Consider the following 20,938-nt stretch of genomic DNA (forward strand, 5'->3'; position numbering starts at 1 on the left):
GTTCTTTTGTGTGGTTTTTAGTTTGTAAAGACTTTTAGCTTGTATTTTTTTATTGTTTTATTTTAGCAGATGCACTGATCGGTTGGCACTTTTAAATTTCGTTGTACGTGACAATATCTATTCTAATTGTCAACTAAATTCAATGTAGAAAACGTAGGTGATCGGTAGTATGGCAGAGCGGTCTAAAATGCTGGGTTAAGGCTTCAGTCTCTCCTGAGGTGTCAGGTAAAAACCCACCACTGCCCCTTTGGCATCAGGCCCGCTCTATTCTTCTGGCCTAACTCTTGTCAGTGTGGCTGATAGGTATGATGACCTTGGACTGTGCTTTGCGAAATATCAATCTTTGCCTTTCATGGTCATCTGGACTACCCATTTAATAGGTACCTACACTGTGTATTTGGATAGAGACTGCTGAAATGAGGCACATACGTAGTATATGCCTCGTGAACTATATGCATTACTGCGGGTGAAGAAGAGTGAACAAATAAGTGAGCAGACACATTTTGCCGATATACCAATGCCCAGAAGAGTAGCACTCTGTGCCGTACTGTACCTGTCGGTGAGAACGGGTAGGCAGGGAAGCCTGTAAGCGAGTCCGTCACTCGGATACTCCATCCCTTCTTGACCTTTTGGCTATGATCAAGTGTAGTATCATATGTCCCCTTTGAGGGACTTCATATTAAATTGCTTTTTGGAACAGGGAGATGGGATTCAGTGCTTGCTCTGCCCACTCTGTGCATCAACCCAGTAATTCAGTATATCAGGGACATTGACGCCCATGGCTTCATCGAATAATAAAAACTATTATATTATATTTATGACAAAGTCCTTAAACCAGTATTTTTTAGTCTACCATGGACTAGTAACTGGTATTAAAAACTGTACACTTCAGACTGTCTTCAATTGGTGTTCCCACTCTGTGGCAAATATGGAGTGCAACTTTGGATGTTTACTTCTTTTACTTAAAATTTTGCGCAGAAACAAACGGTTCCCTGGTTACAATGAATTTGGCGGTCTGCATCTCTAATAGAGCAATGAAACACCTAAATGCATTGCATTCATGAATTTATTTGTGGACATTTTCTCCAACAGCTAAATGTTATTGGTGCGAGATCAAAAGCAATTGAACAAAAGTTGGTTTTATTGTTTCTTTCCTCCTGTAAGACACAAGAGTCCCAAAACAGCGGCTCTAATTGCTCAGCAGGTAAGTCACTCATTCTCTGGCCCTCTTGAACTCTGCAAAGTCTACAACAGGTCATACTGCCACATATGCCAACGTGGTGGGTACGCGTACATTGAGCGACCGTGGACAGAGGTGTAATTTCCCTTCCTAATTTGTTCTCTGCCAAACACACAAATCAAGCGGGACGCCATGCCACCAAAAAAGAACACGGCACAGATGGAGGAGATTGATGATATTAAAAGAGCGCTGGACATGCTGACAGAAGAAGTTTGTGCTGTTAGACAACAGCAGAAAACCATCATTAGCCTGGTGGAGGAAGTAAAATGGAGAATCAGGTGGCCGATCTGGAGCAATACACCAGAATGAACGACATCATTATCACCGGCTTTGAAACATAACCCCGTTCATATGCACGAGCAGTGACGATGCGGAACCAAGAGGAGCCGAGTGAGGAGGATGTGACATCTGTTGAACTCCAGGTGATCAACTTTCTCAGCTCAAAAGAAATTGAGTTAGACAGACACACAGCCAGGGCAACTAAGGAGTGGCTCCGTAGGAAAAATCTCAAGGTCCTGGAGTGGCCTAGCCAGTCTCCAGAACTGAATCCAATAGAGAATCATTGGAGGGAGTTTAAAGTCCGTGTGGCCCAGCGACAGCCCCGAAACCTGAAGGCTCTGGAGGAGATCTGTATGGAGGAGTGGGACAAAATCCCTGCTGCAGTGTGTGCAAACCTGGTCAAGAACTACAGGAAACGTATGACCTCTGTAATTGCAAACAAAGGTTTCTGCACCAAATATTAAGTTCTGTTTTTCTGATGTATGCTTCCTCCTACTCCTTTATGAGCATTCTTTGTTGTGTATTTTTTTTCATGGACTTAGATATGGCACTTTGAAGTGTTACTAATTATTTTATTCATTTTGTTCTCTATTTTTCATGTTTTAAACATATTCGAAATAAAGATATATCAATCAATCAATACATACATTGGCTGTTTTCAAATTCAGAGGCTGGGTCCTCCAGGGCCAGTTTGAGTGCTGGTTCTTCCTCAGGTAGCCTCCATGGACAGTATAAACCATGTCAAATTTGGACAGGGGGAAACAAATTAATAGGCTACGTCCTTCAATGCCGAATACTAATGCGAATACCAATGCCACGAGTCCGGTGGGCGTCTAGCAATGTCAAGTGCATTGCTCTAGTACTATTTCCAATCTGCACGTTTACCTTGCACAGCCCTCCAAATAATTTTTTGCAAAGGCAATTAATAAACCAAAGACGTGCCTACTAGTACCTCGCCTGTTATTTATTTAACATTACTTCCTTGTGGTGAGTCTACACTGAATGCATTTGTATTTAACAAACCACCACTTTCAGTTCAAAGAAATTACAAAACTAAGAGTAGTAGTCATAAATTAATATAAAACCTAAACACTGCAAGAGACAATAATAATGTATGTACAGCAGTCTAATACCCAGTCGTTTTAATAAAATTTCAGTTTCCCCATTTCACCACACAATAAATCAGGTAGAGCGGCTCGATGGCGCACTGGTTAGCACGTCCGCCTCACAGTTAGGAGGGTGCGGGTTCGATTCTACCTCCGGCCCTCCCTGTCTGGAGTTTGCATGTTCTCCCCTTGTCCGCGTGGGTTTACTGCGGGTGCTCTGGTTTCCTCCCACATCCCAAAAACATACTTGGTAGGCCGATTGAGCACTCCAAATTGCCCCTGAGTACGAGTGCGGATGGTTGTTCGTCTCTGTGTGCCCTGCAATTGGCTGGCAACCAGTTCAGGGTTTCCCCCGCCTACTGCCCGATGACAGCTGGGATAGGCTCCAGCATGCCTGTGACTCCCGTGGGGACAAACCGGTACAGAAAATGGATGGATGGATAAATCAGGTATGTCAGCAATAAAGAAGAATATAACGTGTAAAATAGTTCCGTTTTTTAGATCCTCCTTGGTCTTCTAAAAGATACCTATACATAGCACACTGTGTGCAGAATTATTCGGCAAGTGCGCATTTTGACCGTATGGTCATTTTTATGCATACTTTCTAACTCCATGCTATATAAGCTTGAATGCTTACTGAATATGGGCGATTCGGTGTGTGTGGGGGCTGTTGTTTTCCATCCCGTCTTTCGGCCTTGGCGATCACCTTTGGCTGGGTTCTTGGTTGTTTTCCTCGCACACCGCCCATTCATCATTCTTTCAATTTTGTCATTTTGTACGGAATTATGTGAACTTTTGGCTGTGACATCATCAATTTGTTAATGTTCCCTTATTATGCAAAGTTCTTACTCACCACATACCATGCATTTGTTTGTTTGTTCTTCTGCTATTATCTTTTGACACATAGCTTTTCATTGTTAGGCAAAACATTTCCCTCTGTCCAGAACGTTCAGTAGTAATCCAAAGCTGGCATCTAGTGTTGGATTTTGTCCACAATTTAGGGAGCGCGTTATCTGCGCCTCACGGCAAAAGCCTTTGCCAATCACCTGTTATCCAATTTACTCACTGCGTGCTCGTTTGATTTCTTCAGATTTAGGAATATGCAAAGACACTGAAGCAGAAATTAGACTTAGACAGATTGGTTGAGTTCAATCACAATTCTTGTTCAAAAAGCTCTGTTTTCAGGAAAGTACAATACAGCGCTGGACCCTTCAAGAGCGGAAAGTCTCCATTCAGAAAAGGCAAAGTCCAAGGTTGTTAGATCAGTTTTATATTCAGTAGCACATTGTGGGCTGGGATTGATGGGCGATGAGTCTTCAGGGTGGGGCAAGTTCGAAGGAGAGTCTGCTTCCATGGGAGTGGTGCTGGTTATGGGCGATTCGATGTGTTGGTGGGGGGGCTGTTGGTGTGTGTGTGTGTGTGTGTGTGTGGAGGGGGCTGTTGTCTTCCATCCCGTCTCTCGGCCTTGGCGATCATCTTTGGCCGAGTTCTCGGGTGGCTCCTTCTGGCACCCACTGGTTTTATCTCCACGTGACCTTCCTGTGAACATTCTTCTCCAATCTTGGACATACACTGTCGTACCGCATTCAACCGTATCTTTTCTTTGTTAGACAAACTATTTCCCTCTGTGCAGAGCGTTCAGTAGTAATCAAAAACTGGCGTCTAGCATTAGTCAAAACATAAGATACAATCAAGTACTGAACGGTCAAGACGACTCTGGCCGTGTCCATGATTCAGAGAAAAAACATCAGGCATGCATTCCACAGTTCCTTAAGGGTCATTAAGCTATTTAGGCAATATATCAAAAGTCATTTGTTATTTCAAAGTCCTCAGAAATATATATATCAGATCATAAAGTTATAAAAACCTTTCTCATCACCACTTATCAAAAATGTCTAGTTATGTCTTCTTTATTGATTTGGTGTGTACGTATAATTATATGCTTCAAATGTTTCTTTTATTTATTTAATATGTGAATATACTTGTCTGCTTATGTACTTTATTCAATGAGGTTTGAGCATATCTGTTTTTGTAGCGAGGCAGGACTTTTTGTATTTCGACCTCATTCCTTCACTAGCATTAATCAAAACATAAGATATAATCAAGTACTGAACATTTTTAGACGACTTTGGCAGTGTCCGTGATTTAGAAAATCACCAGGCATGCATTAAACCAGAGGTGTCAAACTCATTTTTTTCGCGGGCCGCATTGTAGTAATAGCTTCTTTCGGAGGGCCATAATGACTGTCAACCCAAATAAATGTATGACCACCTCATATTATATACAGTAAAAGCTACAAAACAAACTGACAAATAACTCATTTTCAAATCAGATGAGTAAAAACTGGTCAGATATTTGATAAATATATTGTTAAAAGGCTAGAGACACCGGTATATGTATAAATCGGTTTTAGTTAGCTTATGGGCTTATAAATATAAATTGACGCTTGAAACAACGAAAAGGAAGCTGTTGCTCTGAAAAATATCTTTTAAATTTGCCGCACAGACGAGTTTGACTGCACCGAGCCGCCAGCCGGAAGTGATGTCTCATGACGTCTCAAGTTGTACGCGTTTAGCTTCAGTGAATGTAAACAAAAAGAGAAGAGGGGCCAGCGCGGAGACGTCGGGCCAGGTTTGCGGCCAACCCAGCTCGCCTAGCCGTGCCTTCCATTATCCTGGTGTACATTCGTTAGCGGGACGACAAGATGGGTTGAGTTCGCCTGATAGGATCCACGAACCGGACAGTGCGTGCCTGCTGTGTGCTCGTGTTCACAGTGGCCTGGTTGACTGTCATCTTTCCGGACCCTGCTGTGCATCGGGAGCGGCTAGCGTGCTATCACTCTTATTGTTCATCTATTTGTTTTATTTTTCCTGTGTTGTTTACTTGTATGTGCATTGTGAACTCTGTCTTATCTTTCCGGACTCTGCTGTGCATCGGGAGCGGCTAGCGTGCTATCACTCTTATTGTTCATCTTCTTGTTTTATTTTTCCTGTGTTGTTTACTTGTATTTGCGTTGTGAACGCTGTCTTGTCACCCTGGGATAGTGAGAAACGTAATTTCGATCTCTTTGTGTGTCTTGACATGCGGAGGAATTGACAATAAAGGAGACTTTGAGACTTTGACTTTGAAAAGTATGTCGAAGCGTGACGGGAGGGGCACAATTCAGAAAACGTGCTCAGCTCGTCGAAAAAATGCGATTTAAGAAATAAAATTAAAAATGCGCCTAAAACCTAAACCAAACGCTGCAGATGTTCATTTCTTCATTCGCAGTGGTCAACTCGGCACTCTACTCTTTTTACTATGCCAACCTAACCACAGTGACGGGAGAGGCACAATTCAGAAAACGTGCTCAGCTCGTCGAGAAAATGCGATTTAAGCAATAAAATTAAAAATGCTTATAAAACCTAAACCAAACGTTGCAGGTGGTCATGTCTTCATGTGCCGAGATCAACTCGGCACTCTAAAGCCCCCAAGAGCACTTTTTACTATGCCAACCTAACCAGAGTGACGGGAGGGGCACAATTCAGAAAATGTGCTCAGCTCAGCCCAAGTGAACTGCTAGCTTCATCATATTCTGCGTCAAAAGATGTTTCTGAATCGGATAAAATGATGCTAATATTGCCGCTAGAAACGGAGCTGTCGCTATCATCTGCCATGTTGTTTGGGTTTGTTGACATCCAGATGTACAACTTGTGACGTCACAGTAATGGCGCCGCCAGTTTGGCTTCGTGCGGGACCCGATCGATAAACTGGCATTTCATTTCAGCTTTATTCTTAGTAATCGGTGTCCATTTTTAATTTCCAATGCGGCAAATGTGTTCACTTTATACATTCTATCAAATTCCGTTCTAATTGAAAAAAAAAAGGGATGTCTCTAGCCCTTTAAAAGTGCAGACAATTTTCAATTCTAGTAATGACACGAATTTGATGCACAATTTGTCTTCGCGGGTCACATAAAATGATGTGGTGGGCCGTATCTGGCCCCTGGGCCTTGAGTTTGACACCTGTGCATTAAACAGTTCCTTAAGGGTCATTAAGCTATTCTAGTTATGTCTTCTTTATTGATTTGTTGTGTAGGTATAATTATATGCTTAGAATGTTTCTTTTATTGATTTAATATGTGAATATACTTGTTTGCTTATGTACTTTATTCAATGAGGTTTGAGCATACCTGTTTTTGGAGCTAGGCAGGACTTTTTGTATTTCAACCCCATTTCTTCACTATCACATTGTGCATAATTATTGGGCAGCTTGTATTCCTCGGGCAAAATGGGGCAAAAACGAGATTTAACTGGCTCTGAAAGGTCAAAAATTGTAAATGGATGCAGCACTCTTGAAATTGATATTGGGGCGTGACCATAGATGTTCAGTGTACATCCATCCATCTTCTGTATCACTTGTCCCCCCGGGGATCACGGGCGTGCTGGACCTTATCCCAGCATTCATCGGGCACCAGGCAGTGGATACCCTGAACCGGTCGCCAGTCAATCGCAGGGCACACAGAGACAAGCAACCATCTGCACTCGGACTCATAGGCAATTTGGAGTGCTCAATAAGCCCACCGTGCATGTTTTTAAAGATGTGGGGAAAACTCACACAGGCACGGACAGAACACGCAAACTCCACACAGGTAGTTGGAATCGAACCCACACCCCAACTTTGAGGTGGACGTGCTAACCAGTGTACTACCATGCCACCTCAATAGAATAGAATACCGTATTTGCCGGTGTACAGGTCGACTCGGTGTATAAGTCGACCCCCTAAAAGTCGACGGAAATTTACGATTTTATGATATATCCTTTGTATAAGTCGAGCTCAATTGTTGCATTATATTAAACTTCAAAATTCAATATGCGAAATTTATTGACGAAATGTGTTCAAATTCCGGGAGGCCGTGCGCATGCGGCTGTTTATAAGCACGGCGGAGGAGATCGCGGAGCCTCATTCGACTTCCAGCGGCCAGCGAGCTCGCGCACGCCGCCCGGCACCAACGGGAGGCCGGAAATAGCTCCAAGCCGAGCGGATCGGCACTTTATAAGCACCGCGGAGGAGATCGCGGAGCCTCATTCGACTTCCAGCGGCTGGTGAGCTCGCGCACCCGCCCGGCACATCCGGGAGGCCGTGCGCACGCGCCAAGTGGCCGAAAATAGCCCCCGCCGAGCGGATCGGCTGTTTATAAGCACCGCGGAGGAGATCGCGGAGTCTCATTCGACTTCCAGCGGCCGGCGAGCTCGCGCACCCGCCTGGCACATCCAGGAGGCCGTGCGCACGCGCCAAGTGGCCGAAAATAGCCCCTGCCGAGCGGATCGGCTGTTTATAAGCACCGCGGAGGAGATCGCTGAGCCTCATTCGACTTCCAGCGGGCCGCGCACTCGCGCACGGCGCCCGGCACATCCGGGAGGCCGTGCGCACGCGCCGAGTGGCCGAAAATAGCCCCCGCCGAGCGGATCGGCTGTTTATAAGCACCGCGGAGGAGATCGCTGAGCCTCATTCGACTTCCAGCCGGCCGCGCACTCGCGCACGCCGCCCGGTTCAAATTTTCTAAGTGCAACGCACAATGAGATGCATGAGAAACGGCTTTGGTTACCATCACATTTGAAGCGATGAATACGAAGTTAAATTTTATGACTCGGTGTATAAGTCGAGGTCGATTTTTTTCGGTCGATTTTGGATCGAAAAAGGTCGACCAATACACCGGCAAATACGGTACTTCTTTATTTGTATAGCGCTTTCATAACTTGATGCTTGTTCTATAAAAACAAAGTAAAGCAGACACTTCACTTGTTTGTACTGTATGGGTTGTAGGAGAAACTGTTTTTAAGTGCAGTCTTAATATCTGCGTATTAATACATTAATATGTGTGAAGGATGTATATATACTACATCATAAGTGATGCCTTTATTAATTATGAATATGTATACTACAGTATAGTGTGCAACACGAAAATGAGCTTTCAAAGATCTGTACAACAAATGTACTGAAGCAAAATTCAATTGAAAGGAAGACTCCAGATATGAATTTTAATGCTACAAATCTAGACCTACTTCGAGATGATTACGAGAAAATGCTGAGAACTTCAATTTAGGTGACTCTTTGTTACTCAACACGGTGGAATAATGACAGATTACAGGCGAAGTCCAGTTCAATTTTATATTTAAAACAATAAATAATTTATCAGGCTCCATAACGTTCATACAATACAACTTCACTGATATGCAGCTCTGTTTGTTTAAATGTATTTTCACTGGCCACATTTCCTTGTAGCTGTAAATTGTCCACAAAGGGTAGCACCTAACCTAACAAATGTAACCTTGTATGCTGGTTCGCTGAAACCGGTTTTAGCCCTTTGTTATCAACCATACTGGACATACCTGTGAATTTGTTTTCTTATGGTCTATGGCAGGTCTGGTATCGTGCGTATATGTATAAATAGACCACAATTCTGGGGTAAGCTAGGAGTTTGGAACACCATGATGGCTTCGACATCAGTGCTCTTGCTGCAGCTGCTCTTGGTCTCATTGGTGTCTGCATCACACTACTTTGGAGGACTCAGCACCTACCGAGGCGGAATAAACTCCGATGGAACATTTACAGTGAGTGATTGAATAGAATTATGTGATCATCAAGAATTATGGTATTTTCCCAAGGAATGAGACATATTTGTCATGCACATTTATCATTGTGGTATTGTGTGTGTGTTTTTAATGATTGTATTTTCTCAATCCCACAGACATATCCTTTGTACTCTAAATACTTATATTGGTGAATTTTGTCATATCACTTGAACTTATACTTTATTTCATCTTCAAATGCAACGGCAATGACAAACACTTGATGACCGAGTTGGCTCATGAATAGCGAAAATCTGCGTAGAATTGACGTGCGCTGGAATGCATTGGAAAAAAATGCGAGAAAAAAATGAGAAAAATTAGAGAAAACAACACGCCCCCCCCCCCCCCCCCACACACACACACACAAAACCATTTTAAAAATATTGAAAAATCAATCAATAAAAAATGAAACACGCAAATCTGGAGTATGCGAGGCTCGACTGTATTTTTAAACTGTCATAAAACAGATTTTGTCAAACATGAAAACACTATCCCTTATTAAGACCCTTTTTCACAGGTCAATTTTAGCTTGAAGGGAACCTTTGATGGGTGTTAACCACTCTATAAGAATACATTGTTATTCCAATAACTGTGGATATGAGGTCAGTAGGCACAGAGTCGTACTTGACAACAGCACCAATTTACCGCAATATAACAGACAATGGTGTGAAGCAGAGACATTGATCACAAGGCGTGTCCGGTCAAACAAACCTTTCTCTATGCAGTAAGATTTTTCTTTATTGTGGTTATTTAAAATCTGCAAACATTGTCTAACATACAGTAATTCCAGTGCTCGCTTATATTGCATTATGCCATGCATATTTAGTAGAGTATCAGTATTTCAGGAGTTCTGTTTCCAAATCTCCCAGGTCAGCAAGCTGTTGCTGGATTCCATCAAAGAACCACATCAATAATTGGAGACTACTGACCACTGTGGATTTGGGGACAAGAGGTGACACAGGAAAGCCAAACAATTCACCAGTGACTGGCATGCTACCTTTTGTTCGGTAAAATCAAAGGAACAAAACACTCCAATTATGGAATATAAGGAAGGAAGTACTGTTTTGGTGTAAAATAAATGCCATGATTGCGAGAGTTGCATTACTGTTCCTGATTATCAATGAAAAGCTACATTAATAAAATTGCAATATAGTTTACATTTGCAGACCTGTGAAATGTTCAATGTGGCAAATGATGGATTATTTCATTTGTTTTCTGAAGAGTCCCTCAAAACTGCCCGAGGGCCTACAAGCTAATGGCCTTTGATGCAGATGGTGACACAGTACGATGCAGATATGGAAAAGTTGTGAATGTAGAATGCGGCTCATGCAGTAAACCTGTAGGATTTTCCTTGGATCAGGTTTGTTGAAAGTCTGATTGTAGCATGGAATTAAAATGTCCTTGTTTACTTGAAATTTATAAATTGTTTTCAAAATCCACCAGGACTCTTGCACTTTGTACTACAAGAGCGCCTTAAATGATTCCAGAGTTTATGGATTTGAGTAGGTGGTGGAGGACTTTCCACGACTGCCCATCACATTGTCCTACAGTGATGGCTCCCATTCCTCCAGGTCTCCACTGATGGCCAGGAAAAAGAGGCAAGTCAATCCATATGTCGGGAACTGGCAAACTTGGAGTTCTACAACTGCATGCCCTTGGTCAAGTTGGCCTCCAACAACCATGGTGGCAAAGCCAAACTACGACTACTTCTGCACCTTCTACAAGGTTTTTGGTCACGCCAGCACCACCCACCTGGTCAGGGTGGAAACCTACAACAAGACACCCATCGTGGCGACATCAAACAAGACCTGGTCAACCTCGAACAGTAGCAGTTGCAACACCATGGGTGTGGCATCATAACACACAGAATTTTGGAGCCACCACAAGACAGTAACCCCAACTCCATCTCTCAGCAAACTACCCTCTCAATTCTCATTACTGGGTAAGCATGGTCTTATTGTACTAAGAAAATATATGACCATGGTATAGTGAATCACTTGACTATATGATAATTTTATTGTGTTCCAGCTGTGGCAATGAACAATTTAACAGGCCTATTCTATAGAAAAATAATGCAACACTAACCAGAATGTCAGGTACTCTGCCTCACAACATTAAAATAAATTTCAGATTTTCAGTGGACCCCTCTATTCCTTCCTGTCAAGATGGACATTACATACCAAAGCTTGTATATCCAACACCCCAAAATGGACAACGTATTTATGCAGAGGTCAATAAAGAAGTGGAGATCAGAGTCAAAGCACAAGCTATATATGCACAGTAAGTGAAGAGCAATTGTTATGGTGGAAAAAAGCAACAACAAAAAAGGCAGGCAAGAGAAAAAGAAAGAGAAAATTTAAACCAAAAGTGAACAAAGAAATGCCAGAAACAGACAAAAGGCAACGACACACGACTGGATAACGACCCAGAGTGTACAAAATTGGGAACTAAAAGGGAACAAGAATACTCCAGATTACATGAAACAAAACTAAAGCAATCACACACAAACATAATACAAAAGGTCAACAACAACCCAAATCATGACAGTGTCATTATTCAAGCAGGTTCAGTCAATGACAGACATACAGACACCGTATGAGCCACACCAGTAGGACAAAAGCATTGAGTAGAGACCACCAATGGGAATTTCTCCAGCATTGATTAACAATGCCTTTTTTTAATGATCCAGGATACATGACATCATTATGAGTGGGCCAATGAATATCAATAAGCACAGAACCACACACGGCGAGTTTGTCATAAGGTGGACACCCAAGCCCGGTGATGAGGGTGGACATTTCCCACTCTGCTTTGCTGTTGAATCTGTCCAATCAAGGTCAGTCTTTGTTTGAAAGTTTTGCTTTAGAATTAGCAGCAATATGTTATAGCAACACATAAAAGCTGTGGTATGGTTTTTACCTTCTGGACCCGGATTTGACATTAATGCATTAAAAGTAAATGACTTTTTTTTGTCATTGTTTTGTTTATTATTTTATTCATCATAATACTGATTTCACCAATTCTATGCAGGTCCAGTTTATCTGTCTATCAATCTGAAATGACATGCGTTCTACTTGATGTTCAGAAGGAGACCGGTGAGTCAGGAATTAGTGCCGGTAGTTAGTTTTAAGCCCCTCCGTGAGTCGTCACCTTATCGTGGTGGAGGGGTTTGCGTGCCCTTATGATCCTAGGAGCCATGTTGTCGGGGGCTTCATGCCCCTGGTAGGGTCACCCATGGCAAACTGGTCCTAGGTGAGGGGCCAGACACAGCACGGCTCACAGAAGCCCCTTATGACGATTGAAATAAATGGACTTCGTTTTCCCTCGCCCGGACGCGGGTCACCGGGGCCTCCCTCTGGAGCCAGGCCTGGAGGCGGGGCTCGAAGCCGAGCGTCTGGTGGCCGGGCCTTCGCCCATGGGGCCCGGCCGGGCATAGCCCGAAAAGGAAACGTGGGTCCCCCTTCCCATGGGCTCACCACCTGTGGGAGGGGCCAAAGGGGTCGGGTGCAATGTGTGCTGGGCGGCAGCCAAAGGCAGGGACCTTGGCGGTCTGATCCCCGGCTGCAGAAGCTGGCTCTTGGGACATGGAATGTCACTTCTCTGGCTGGAAAGGAGCCCGAGCTGGTGTGCGAGGCAGAAAAATTCCGACTAGATATAGTCGGACTAGCCTCCACGCACAGTTTGGGTTCCGGTACAAGCCCTCTCGAGAGGGGCTGGACTCTCTTCCACTCTGGAGTTGCCCACGGTGAGAGGCGTCGAGCAGGTGTGGGTATACTTATTGCCCCCCGGCTGGGCGCCTGCACATTGGGGTTCACCCCGGTGAACGAGAGGGTAGCCTCCCTCCGCCTTCGGGTGGGGGGACGGGTCCTGACTGTTGTTTGTGTCTATGCACCAAACAGCAGCTCAGAGTACCCACCCTTCTTGGGGTCCCTGGAGGAAGTGCTGGAGAGCGCTCCTTCTGGGGACTCCATCGTTCTACTGGGTGACTTCAATGCTCACGTGGGCAATGACAGTGAGGCCTGGAAGGGCGTGATTGGGAGGAACGGCCCCCCCGATCTGAACCCGAGCGGTGTTCTATTGTTGGACTTCTGTGCTCGACATGGATTTTCAATAATGAACACCATGTTCAAGCATAAGGGTGTCCATGTGTGCACTTGGCACCAGGACACCCTAGGCCGCAGTTCGATGATCGACTTTGTAGTCGTGTCATCGGATTTGCGGCCGCATGTTTTGGACACTCGGGTGAAGAGAGGGGCGGAGCTGTCAACTGATCACCACCTGGTGGTGGGTTGGCTCCGATGGTGGGGGAAGATGCCGGTCCGACCTGGCAGACCCAAACGCTCTGTGAGGGTCTGCTGGGAACGTCTGGCAGAATCTCCTGTCAGGAAGAGTTTCAACTCCCACCTCCGGCAGAGCTTTTCCCACGTCCCGGGGGAGGCGGGGGACATTGAGTCTGAGTGGACCATGTTCCGCGCCTCCATTGTTGAGGCGGCCGACCGGAGCTGTGGCCGTAAGGTCGTTGGTGCCTGTCGTGGCGGCAATCCCCGAACCCGCTGGTGGACACCGGCGGTAAGGGATGCCGTCAAGCTGAAGAAGGAGTCCTATCGGGCCGTTTTGGCCTGCGGGACTCCGGAGGCAGCTGACAGGTACCGGATGGCCAAGCGGAACGCGGCTTCGGCGGTTGCTGAGGCAAAAACCCGGGCGTGGGAGGAGTTCGGTGAGGCCATGGAGAATGACTTTCGGACGGCTTCGAGGAAATTCTGGTCCACCATCCGGCGTCTCAGGAGGGGGAAGCAGTGCAACGTCAACACTGTTTACAGTGGGGATGGCGTGCTGCTGACCTCGACTCGGGACGTCGTGAGTCGGTGGGGAGAATACTTCGAAGACCTCCTCAATTCCACCTACACGCCTTCCATTGAGGAAGCAGGGCCTGGAGACTCTGAGGCGGATTCTCCAATCTCTGGGGTCGAAGTCACTGAGGTAGTTAAAAAACTCCTCGGTGGCAAGGCCCCGGGGGTGGATGAGATCCGCCCGGAGTTCTTAAAGGCTCTGGATGTTGTGGGGCTGTCATGGCTGACACGCCTCTACAACGTTGCGTGGACATCGGGGACAGTGCCTCTGGATTGGCAGACTGGGGTGGTGGTTCCCCTCTTTAAGAAGGGGGACCGGAGGGTGTGTTCCAATTACAGGGGAATCACACTCCTCAGCCTCCCTGGTAAGGTCTATTCAGGGGTGCTGGAGAGGAGGGTCCGTCGGGAGGTCGAACCTCGGATTCAGGAGGAGCAGTGTGGCTTTCGTCCTGGCCGTGGAACAGTGGACCAGCTCTACACCCTCGGCATGATCCTCGAGGGTGCATGGGAGTTCGCCCAACCAGTCCACATGTGTTTTGTGGACTTGGAGAAGGCGTTCGACCGTGTCCCTCGGGAGGTTCTGTGGAGGGTGCTTCGGGAGTACGGGGTGCCGAGCCAACTGATAAGGGCGGTTCGGTCCCTGTATCACCGATGCCAGAGTCTGGTCCGCATTTCCGGCAGTAAGTCGGATTCGTTCCCAGTGAGGGTTGGACTCCGCCAAGGCTGCCCTTTGTCACCGATTCTGTTCATAATTTTTATGGACAGAATTTCTAGGCGCAGCCGAGGCGTTGAGGGGGTCCGGTTTGGGGACCTCAGCATCGCGTCCCTGCTTTTTGCAGATGACGTGGTGCTGTTGGCTTCTTCAGGCCGTGATCTCCAGCTCTCGCTGGAACGGTTCGCAGCCGAGTGTGAAGCGGTCGGGATGAGGGTCAGCACCTCCAAATCCGAGTCCATGGTCCTCGATCGGAAAAGGGTGGAATGCCCTCTCCGGATCGGGGATGAGATCCTGCCCCAAGTGGAGGAGTTCAAGTATCTTGGAGTCTTGTTCACGAGTGAGGGGAGGATGGAGCGTGAGATCGACAGGCGGATCGGTGCAGCGTCGGCAGTAATGCGGACCCTGTACCGGTCCGTTGTGGTGAAGAGAGAGCTGAGCCAAAAGGCAAAGCTCTCAATTTACCGGTCGATTTACGCTCCTACCCTCACCTATGGTCACGAGCTATGGGTCGTGACCGAAAGAACGAGATCTCGGATACAAGCGGCCGAAATGAGTTTTCTCCGCAGGATGTCAGGGCTCTCCCTTAGAGATAGGGTGAGAAGCTCGGTCATCCGGGAGAGACTCGGAGTAGAGTCGCTACTCCTCCACGTTGAGAGGAGCCAGATGAGGTGGCTCGGGCATCTTATCAGGATGCCTCCTGGACGCCTCCCTGGGGAGGTGTTCCGGGCATGTCCCACCGGTAGGAGACCCCGGGGACGACCCAGGACGCGCTGGAGAGACTATGTCTCTCAGCTGGCCTGGGAACGCCTTGGGATCCCCCGGGATGAGCTGGATGAAGTGGCTGGGGAGAGGGAAGTCTGGGAGTCCCTCCTAAAGCTGCTGCCCCCGCGACCCGACCCCGGATAAGCGGAAGAAGATGGATGGATGGATGGAGTTAGTTTTAAGTAATGCTGTTGTCCAGAATAGATACATGAATTGAGGGGGAAAAAAAAGAAAAAAAAAGTTTCCAGCTTAAATTGTCATTTGGTTCAAAACGTATCTATTCCTTTTCAGTTAAAGCTAAGGTGACCTGCACTGAGTCCAGTATGACCGTAGCAGTTGAAAAATCTTCACTGCACGGGATCCATTTGGATCACGTACGTCTCAACGATCCCAGCAACATTGAGTGTAGTCTGGAAAGACATTCCAACAGCACGCATGTGGTTGCTGTCATCCCCCTTAACTCTTGTGGCACTCAGCTGGAGGTAACCGAGTGAAATCAACTGTATATAATACCCTCTTATGTTCTCCTAGTGAACTTTGTCTTTGATTTAAGAACTGAATCAGCAACATTTTCCTTTCAGGAGGATGATGAAGACCTAATTTTCAAAAATGAAATAACAACTGTGGACAATCTTCAAAATATCATCACCAGGAAACACAGGCTAGAAGTGGACTTCCACTGCCAGTATCGCAAGCGAGGAAATGAGTTTCAATGCACACAGAAAGACTATCACGGTTTGGGAAAAGGGTTTTGGCATGTTCACGTACCAGTTTGAGTTCTACCCAAATGACACATTCCAAACCATGATTAGTCCAACCTCATACCCTCTGGAGTATCAACTAGGAAGCAGGATTTACATGAGGATAAAGGCCTCCTCTTCACTCAATAACACAGAACTTTTTGTGGAGTCCTGCAGAGCTGCTCCATATGACAACCCGAACGTTCAGCCAACGTACTCTATCATTGAAAATGGGTAAACTTACAACTCTTTAGTTGCATGGTTGCCAGTGCAATCCAGGCTTTATTTCGAGTATTGTACTTGAAGGTTACTGAACGGAATTACATACAGTGTCGACAAGAAATAAATCGACAAATTTATGTCCAATGTAATGATGTCAGAATGTATGTCCATTTATGTGCTCTAATTAGATGTACAGAGGATCAAACAGTTCAGATCTACGCTCCTGTTCATGCACATGAATTCAGGTTCAGCATGGAGGCCTTCCATATATTCATTTAGATAATATTTTTAAAAACAAATAGATTTTTATGTTTTGTTATGTCAAAACAAAATTGGACTGCATGATCGTGTGAGTATCTATCTATCTATCTATCTATCTATCTATCTATCTATCTATCTATCTATCTATCTATCTATCTATCTATCTATCTATCTATCCATCCATCCATCCATCCATCCATCCTTCCGTCCGTCCGTCTGGCCCTACCTACCTACCTACCTACCTACCTACCTACCTACCTACCTACCTACCTACCTACCTACCTACCTACCTACCTACCTACCTACCTACCTACCGACCGACCGACCGACCCAACCAACCAACCAACCAACCAACCAACCAACCAACCAACCAACCAACCAACCAACCAACCAACCAACCAACCAACCAACCAACCAAACCAACCACGAATGGCTTGGGGTGATCAGCAACCACGAATGGCTTGGGGTGATCAGCAGAATGGCGCAGTGGCAGTGTGCTGGGCCCATAACCCAGAGGTTGATGGATCGAAACCATACTCTGCTATTTGGAACTTGTGCTTTTAAAAGCTTTGGAGCTTCTTTCAAGTCATGCTTTTGAGAAGAAATCTGTGATAGAGAGAGAGAGAGAGAGAGAGAGAGAGAGAGAGAGAGAGAGAGAAATATAATAACAATCCCACTTGTACTTTATTCAGGTGTACATCAGCTGTTCAGCCTTGATGTGTGAGGCGGGGAATCCGAACACCAGGTGCTCACATGGATACATCAATACTAAACGGACAGATGGTTACCAGCATCATGTAAAGAGAGAGGCTGTCATCCAGAGTGCCAACCATTTTGTTTCTCAAGGGCCATTGCGCCTTAAAAGGTCACCAGAAAGTAATGAAAGCACAGGTAGGATGATGTGAAATATGACTTCTTTTTTTTCAACAGCACATATACATTGTTTTTTTTGTCTAAAAAAATGTGTCTTTTTTTTCTCTCTAGCAATGAATTTGAATATGAACCTCGTATTCATCGTTGGATGTCTTCTAGCAGTTTTTTTCAAAGTCAAAGTCAGCTTTATTGTCAATTTCTCCACATGCCAAAGACACACAAAGAAACCGAAATTTCGTTCCCCCCTATCCCACGGTGACAAGACATGGCGCACAACAGACAAACAGTAAACAAGTATAACAAAAGCGTGCTGAATAAATAATGAATAAATAACACAACAATAAATAAATAAATAAATAGGAGGAGCAGAAAAAAAAAAAGGAGCAAGTGCGCGTACAGCAGACATTCCCGAAAGTAGCGCAACAGTGCCGCACGCTACGCAGAAGGGGGTAGCGAGTTCAGGGCCCTAACAGCCTGGAGAAAGAAGCTGTTGGCGAGTCTGGTGGTGCGGGAGCGCAGGCTCCTGTACCTCTTCCCAGAGGGCAGAAGGTCAAACAAAGAGTGAGCCGGGTGACTCACATCTCTGGCAATCGAGGTTGCCTTGCGGGCGACATGGGAGGTGTAAATGTCCTTCAGGGAGGGTAGCGAAGCACCAATAATCTTACCAGCCGTATTCACTATGCGCTGCAGGGCCTTCAAGTTCTGTTCAGTGCAGTTACCACCCCAGACAGCGATGCAACTGGTGAGGACGCTCTCAATGGTGCCACGGTAAAATGTAGACAGGACTGCCTGAGGAGCACATGCACGCCTGAGCTTCCGCAGGAAGTACAAGCGGCGCTGAGCTTTCTTTGCCAGTGACGAGGTGTTTTCGGACCAGGAGAGGTCCTCACTGATGTGCACCCCCAGGAACTTGGTGCAGCTCACCCTCTCCACCACAGCACCGTCGATGATCAGCGGCAGGTGTGTTGTGTGACCCTTCCGGAAGTCAACAATCATTTCCTTGGTCTTATTGACGTTCAGCAGGAGGTTGTTGTCCCTGCACCACGTGGTCAGAAGGTCAACTTCCGACCTGTACCGAGTCTCGTCGCCCTTCGTGATGAGACCCACCAGAGTCGTGTCGTCAGCAAACTTCACTATGCGGTTGTCGCTGTAGGTCGCAGTGCAGTCATGCGTCAGTAGGGTGAAGAGCAATGGACTGAGCACGCAGCCCTGGGGGGCTCCCGTGCTCAGCGTGATGCTGGCGGAGATTTTGTCGCCAACACGCACCACCTGAGGCCTCTGACAGAGGAAGTCCAGTATCCAGTTGCAGAGGGAGGTACTGAGGCCCAGCTCGTCGAGTTTGCAGATGAGTCGCTGCGGCACAATGGTGTTGAAGGCAGAGCTGAAGTCCACAAACAGCAACCTCACATATGAGTCCTTTCTCTCCAGGTGGGTGAGGGCCGAGTGGAGGGCAGAGCAGATGGCATCCTCAGAGGACCGCTTGGCACGGTACGCAAACTGGAAAGGGTCAATGGTGGGGGGATTGTTGGCATGATCAGCGCTGTTGCGATGTACAAAGGCAAAATGTCAAAGGCTAGGTATGAGCGTTTGCCAACTAATGAAAGCTAAACACCTCCAGACAGTATGTAAAAAAAACTACATTATTGACATACAAAATTGCATTTCGAGGTTGTTTGAACATCTAAATTTGGGTCTGCAAAATAATGGTTGGGGGTGCATATATTCAGACATATTTGTTATTGTTTAGAAAGTAAGTATAGTATCTAGTGGTGTTCTCATCAATCAGTCACCAGTCGCAATCGTCCAATTTCCGTGGACAAGAATGTGACTGGTATATGCCGATCAATGACTTTCATTGACAATCAAAAACAACGATCTCATCAAAAGGCTCCTTAAATGTCTCCCTCATCTTCTATAAATGTTCTCTCCCTTATTACAAAGACTCTTCCACTCCTCTCAACAGTAAAATATTCTCGTCTTTCTGTAAACCTCCATGTTGCATACTGAATATCTTTGTTCAATCCAAATAAGTCATTTTCCCCCTATGTTACAGACCAAATGAGTAAACTGAATTGTGTGTTGTCAAAATGAAATAACGTCCTGTTTGTCTATGTTAATGGATGGAAATTTGAAAGGAATTTTTTTTTTTACCCAATTCATCAATTAATTAAAAAATAATTCATATATTAATTGATTATTGAAATAATCATCAGGGAGTAGCTCTAAAATCAAAGAGCCAATCAATGTGATTAGAATTGATACCGGCCGATCTCACTTATGGACGATTGGCATTGCAATCGGCAGTATGAAAATCCTGATTGGAACACCCTAGTAGTGTAAAATCTTAATGATATTGAATTATGTAATTGAGTGTAACTGTGACAACAACCATAATTGCATGTATACGAGCTAAGTGTTGTGCTTGCTGAAAATATTCAGAGTAACTTACATGTTCTTTTTTTAAATCAATCTACATAGAAAAATACAATCATCCAGTGTTGGTGGTTTTTGTTTGTGATATTAAAAATTAGAGCAATAAATCTGTGGTGTGATTCTATCACAAAGGGAGGGTGAGTCAAGGAGAAATTTTCTGTATTTAAAGGAAGTTCATTGATACCCCTGCTTGACAATCAATTAAAAGACTGTCATACAATATCCAATATGTTCATTTTTGTTCAAATATGTATAAGGTGTGACCTTGAATAAATAAGAAGGAAGATGGAGCATCCACAGAAAATCAACAGAAGCAGGGGGAGGGGCGGGTGTAAATCACACACAGGAAGGCCAGAGCTTGGATACAAACAATTGACCTCATTTCAGTTGTATTTTATTTAATAGTTACAATAGTTACACGAAACTTTAGCGCAATAGCCCTGCTATTAGTTATCGGCAGTTACGTACCTAGTGTGACAAAATAACAAAGATACAAACGTATTTGGCCACTCACTCACTGCTTATGACTTTCAACAAATAATCACACTGGCACAAATGTTGGAATAATTATCAGTGGTAATGACAAACAAGATATTTAAAGTATACTTGGAATATGAAATAATAATCCGATTTCAAACGATAGAACGCAAACCTCAGCTATCAGATACGTACGTGCTCATCAAAGGGTTGAAACCTCCACAAAGATTTACCACAAGATGGCGCAATTGATTTATTGGCCGTTCAACCAAGAATGTAGGTCACGCAAATGATGTTTGAGTACAGTAGTACAGTATTTATACTAATAATAATCCCTCACATGTTTATGTCGGTGAAATCGAATTCGTT

The 20,938-nt window shown here is 45.2% G+C and overlaps 2 pseudogenes; both read left to right on the forward strand.

Annotated features, from left to right (window-relative positions):
* Nucleotides 1-613: 613 nt before the first annotated feature.
* LOC125967845 (U2 spliceosomal RNA) lies at nt 614-783 on the forward strand (annotated as a pseudogene).
* A 2,187-nt stretch (nt 784-2,970) lies between these two features.
* LOC125967801 (CUB and zona pellucida-like domain-containing protein 1) lies at nt 2,971-20,255 on the forward strand (annotated as a pseudogene).
* Nucleotides 20,256-20,938: the final 683 nt, after the last annotated feature.

This window comes from Syngnathus scovelli, chromosome 4, assembly GCF_024217435.2.
Source record: "Syngnathus scovelli strain Florida chromosome 4, RoL_Ssco_1.2, whole genome shotgun sequence".
Classification (NCBI taxonomy): Eukaryota; Metazoa; Chordata; class Actinopteri; order Syngnathiformes; family Syngnathidae; genus Syngnathus; species Syngnathus scovelli.